Raw genomic sequence first — 6,075 nt, 5'->3', positions numbered from 1 at the left:
TGTGAAATATTACCACATGTGCAATGTGTTTTCTAATAATAATTATAGAATAATTAAAAATAAATTTTCTTAAATAAATATATATTGCATTTCTAAAATTGTGTAGCGTCTGAACACATAACAATTAAAAAATGCGAATTACGGATGTTCGCATATGTTTTTGGTATGAATATTAAGATTTATACAATTTTCTATTTATATGATTGTTATAAGCAATTTATTATAAATAAGACGGATATACCCAGTTTAATTGAACGGTTTTACAATACGGATGTACAATTCTAACAACAAAGGAAAATTGCCAGTTAGAAAAGAATAAAATGAGTTTGTCATTTATAGTACGGTCAACCACACCAAGGAAAACATAGAATGTTCGCAGAATTTAAAAAGTGTGTGTTTTAATGCAAAGAATGCATGGACACTTGATTTTTTTAAAAAAAATCTCTAAACCATCTAATTATCATGGAAGTTTTGTTTAGGTAAAATCATTAAATTTCATATTAAGTTTAATAAAATATACCAATTTAAATAAAATATTATAAAATAACATAGAGAGAATAAAATAAACGGTATCCATTCGTATGAGTTTACAAAATTTAAGCTGTCTATACTTAAATTTCATATTTTTTTTTGTACAATGACATTCATTACTAACTGGATTTGAAGTAATAATAAAAGAATTCATTTATATTTTTTATAAACTATTTATTTTAAAAATATTCTTAAATATTATTTTTGATTTCCTGTAGACATACAATACAGATTTTTATGTCCAGTATAATTTTTAATATTAATACATACTGTAAATAGTTTTACAAACTCTAAAATTTCATCAATGAATTGTATATGATTTGGATATCTTTTATCAATATTTTTATTACTATATAATACTTTTTCCTCTTTTGCTGGTATAACAAAAAAAAAAAAAAAACGTCTGGCAGAGTAGGAAAAAAGGAAAATAAAATTTGCCAGCAGTGAGTAAATTTATACATTTATTCTCATACATATATTTTACTTTATTAGGATTTCAAAAACAACCAATATTTGAGAAATTTCTTAAATAATTTAAACTACCAGCCAATTTCAATTCTATAAAGATAAGTTCAGATTTCCATCTTGATTCCTTTTTATACATGTAAAGCATAAAATATAATTTTCTACAAAAAGAAAAAGATATATTTTGCATGTAACTATCTATTTATATTTTAATATGTTTCACTGTGTGAGAAAACAAACAAATGATTGAAAGAATATATGAGGTTTATTATTCTTTAAAGAATAAAAACAAAAATATATGAAGTATAAACATTTTAAGTATTGAAATAGTACCATGTGCAATGTCTTTTAAAACATTAATTAAAAAATAGTTAAAAATAACTTTTCTTAAATAAATATATCGCACTTTTTAAAAAAATATTGCATAGCGTACGTATAGATAAAAATTCTACAAATGCGAATTACGAGTGTTTTCATATTATTTTTCAGTATACGTTAATATTCATAGAAATTTTCACTTACATAATTGTTATAAGCAACATATTATAATATAGATATATAAGACAAATATACCAAATTTAACTGAACTGTTTTATAAGGTGGAAATACAACTCTAACAACAAAATAAAACTACTATACATAGAATAAAAAGAGTTTGTATTTTTGAATCAAGGTCAACATACCACTGAAAAACATAGAACGATCGCAAAATTCAAAATAAATATATTTATAAAGCAAAGATTGGATGGAGACTTATTTTTTTCAAAAAACAAATCTATAGACCATCTAATTATTATGGAAGTTTTGCTTGGAAAAATTAACTTGTATGAGATTAATAAAATAAAGTAATTCAAATAGAATATTATTAAAAATAACATAAAGAGAATAAAACAAACGGCATCCTTTTGTAAGAGTTTACAAAATTAAAGTTGTGTATACTTAACTTTCATATAATGTTTTTGTACAATTACCTTCATTACACATTTTTATTTGAAGTACGTAATAATTAAAGAATTCATTTATATTTTCTATAAAATATTTATTTTATAAAATATAATTAAATATTTATTTTTCATTTCTTGGTAGGCAGACAATGCGAATATTTATGTCCAGAGTACTTTTTTAATAATAAATCATACTTGGAATAGTTATAATAACTCTAAAATTTGATTAATTAATTGTATATGATTTGTATATTCTTTTATCCAGATTTTTATTACTATATAATGCATTTTTGTTTTCTCTTTGTGCTGGTATAACCAAAACAAAATGAAGAGAAAAGGCTGGCAGAGTGGGAAAAAGGAAAATAAAAGTTGCCAGCAGTGACTAAATTTGTATATTTATTGTCATACATATATTTTACTTTATTAATATTTCAAACTACTAAATTTGAGGGATTTATTAAATAATTTAAAATATTAGTCAATATTCAATTATATAAAGATAGTTTAGCATTTTCAGTTTGATTTCTTTTTATACATGTAAAGAATAAAACATAAGTTTCTACAAAAGGTAAAGATCAATTTATGTAACTATATATTTATATTTTTTAATATGTGTCACTATGTAAGAAAACAAACAAATGGTTGTATGAATATATGAGGTCTACTATCTTCTAAATAATAAAAACTCAAATATATGATTTGGAAAAGGCAAAATCATGTCCAAAATATTGTTGCATGGTCAATTTATACATTAGGATACTACCGCACAAATACATATTTAAATTTTGAAAAGATTAAATATCATATATTTTGCTTAATTTTTTTGCGAAATCATATCCTAACTGGCAATCAATTATCTTATCATCTAACTTTTTGACGTGAAAAAACATCAATTATTTTTTAGACATAAATACCACGTGTACAACAACGTTGATTTAGAAAAAAATAGTTGTTTTATAAAAAATCACAAAATAGTCATTTTATAAAAATAAAAATTTAAGCAAAAAGTAAATTTATCATGTTTTAATCAATACTACAACAGGTTTAGTAAAGGTTTTCCATCTCACAAAGTTTCTCCTTGTGTGTTAGCCGATTGATAGTATCTAGTATTTTTTTCATGTTTTAATCAATAGTACTGTAGGTATAGTAGTTACAGGCTCTTGTAAATTAATTTTTTCATAAACAGTTAAGCATTTCTGATATTTTACATGTTATATTGTATTTATCATATAATATATTCAATTTATGTGGTTGTTGCCTCTAAATATCGAGAAACGGATATTTGACTAGCTAGTTCTTCTGTATTTGTTTTTTCTTTGTGAATTCCATGAATACATTTTTAATAGAAAAGAAGTTGTTTTAGAACAAAAAGAAGACCTTAATAAATAATATTTTTAATTCTTTAACTAAAAGCATCATTAGATTCATAAAAAGTTATCTCTTTTTTTTTTGTTAACAAAAAATTCTCCCTTCTAATCCGGAAGACTAGAATTTTAACAAATTGTTGTGTTGCACCAAACATTTTAGCGTATATGATTGAGGTCTATGATTTTCTTACAGAACTGCATAAGTTTATTTTATCAATGGAAAACAGACGTATATGTGATTATTTTAACAGCATAAAAATACACCAAGTATCTATTAATCCTTTGAGCTTTGTCAAATTGATAAACATTGTGAAGGTGATATTACTAATGTATGAATAATTTACATTTATATGAGAACTATTAATAAACATATGTTCTATGTTAATTAAGTTTTGATAAACTGATATATATATATATAGGGATTAATCAAGGTACTAAAGTGTTAATATTCAGATTCTAATAGAAATGCATCTGACATTAACATTTCATGTTTTTTTGGGGGTAACATCTCGTGTTTTTTTTATCAATCAAACTCAGTTTTGCTTGAGATTTGTAATTTGCATTCAGTATTCCATCCATTTTTCAGAAAATAATTTTCAGATTATAACAACGTTAGTTAAAAGTTCACGTGAGATTTCGCATTATGGTCACAGTTTTATTTGTGTCATAGAAGGAAAAATTGAAATAAAGTTTGACATGGTAAATAGAACTTCGACCGACAAAAAATAGAATCAAAATTATCTTGTAAAATCAGTAACAAATGATATTTATAATTGTCGATTTCTCATTGAAAGATGTACTTTCTGTATATATTAGATAATAAATCACGAAAGGTTGACCCACCCTCAATTGATACATGATATATCACATAACTGTTTGTATAACGGTCAAAGTGCTAGATTACTGAGAGAATTGTTGATGAAACAGGTCATAATTTCATTTATTTTATGGTTATCCTTTCGAGATGTCAACTACATCTAGATTGATGTAGTTCAAATGATATACAACTATATATTATACAGTATGACCTTGTTTCAAATCAAAGAAAAAACAATACAAGCATGATGTTTTTAGTTGTTTATTTTCAACATAGTAATATACAAATGTTTTCTTGGAGAAGATGTGAGAGGTGCAATGAACAGAACCGATAGGAAAGTACACAAGTGCTACGGAAGCACGTTTCGTCGCCAGCAGTGATTCTATAAACTGTCTGAAACGTGTCTCTCGGGATTTTTTGTCGGCTACTCAACAATTATTGGAACCCTCGTCGTTTTCTTCTGATCATACTCTTATACGTATATGAAGTGAACAATACTTATTCATAATAAACTAGTGTGTGTGGTATATATAATACAAACTATCAATAGTACACCTTAACCAACTAACGACCACTCGTAAATTGTTTTATAACCTCCTTACTTTGTCATATATGCCTTAGTGCCCATGTCTTCGTGCTTCGAATGGTCACTAAAGTTATTCCAATTTGAATTCTGATGAAAATCCATGCGGTGTGTAAAGATTCTGGACATATTCTGGTTAATTGGCTAAGATTTTGTTTAATTACGTATGTTTGTTTCAGTATTTGCTGGCTGTATCATGTTTACCATATGAGATACAACATATATGCGTGGGGCATAATATTGTAATGAACAGTTTGGCAGAAAATTTTGATTATAAATTTTGTGAGACATGTTGATTTTGAAGAAACAAGTCTTCCTCATGTTTGTTGTGTATTGGAAACAACGTAAAACCTAAAAAGAACGACCTGATCGTGGAATGTTTAAAGTTCATTCATAACAAGGCCCAAGCCATGCATGATAATGACATGTAACTATGTAAGCCTTTGAGCAGTGTTGTTCAAGTTTTTTTTTTTTTTTTTTTTTTTTTTTTTTTTTTGATTAACCTGGAGGGATTTCTACCCCCAGGGGCCAAACCCCTCAACGCGAGGCGGACTATTTGGTACTATGGGAAATTAGATACCCCAATTGCCTGGTCAGCGCATCGAACCCGCGTGTTCCGTATTGGAGTTTTTTATTTCCCCTCAAGACCATCTGAGCCAGCTACGCTGGTTATGTTGTTGTTCAAGTTTCTTTAGTTTAAAACTTGAGTCTAGTCTAGAATGAATTCAACTCTTTGATAAAAAAAAAAGAATAATGAATTCAACTCTTGAAAAATCAAGTCTGATTAAAATTGCAATTATATAGCATCAACCTAAACTAATACTATATGACTAACGATAATAAATAAAACGAACACGTAAACTATAGTCAATGCAACTAAATTACACTACAAAAAAACAGCGATATTCTGACGGACATTCCGACAGAAAATGAAATCCTCGGAATATACCGAGGAATTTCCGAGGAAATTCCGAGTAAACACAAAATTGGGTTTCCTCGGAAAAAACCGATGAATTCCGAGGAAATATTATAGCCGTTGGAGAGCCGTTGGGGGATTTTACAAAATTCCGAGGAAATTCCGACGAACTAGTTTTGTCCGTCGGAATTCCGTCGGAATTTCCTCGGTATGTCGGCAGGATTTAAACTATAAATACAAGCACTCCTCTTCCTCTTCATTCACTTCATATCTTCATCCTCCCTCTTACTCTATTTACACACGAATTTGATTCATAAAAAATATGTCTTCTTCAAATTATTTTCGTTCTTGGATCGATCGACCTCATTTGGATCCGAACACGAGATTGCTTACGGAAGAATACCAACGAGGTATAACTGAATTCATGGGGTTAGTTCACCGACAACCGGAAG

Source organism: Brassica oleracea, chromosome C2 (genome assembly GCF_000695525.1).
Source record: "Brassica oleracea var. oleracea cultivar TO1000 chromosome C2, BOL, whole genome shotgun sequence".
Classification (NCBI taxonomy): Eukaryota; Viridiplantae; Streptophyta; class Magnoliopsida; order Brassicales; family Brassicaceae; genus Brassica; species Brassica oleracea.
This window is presented reverse-complemented; position numbering follows the sequence as displayed.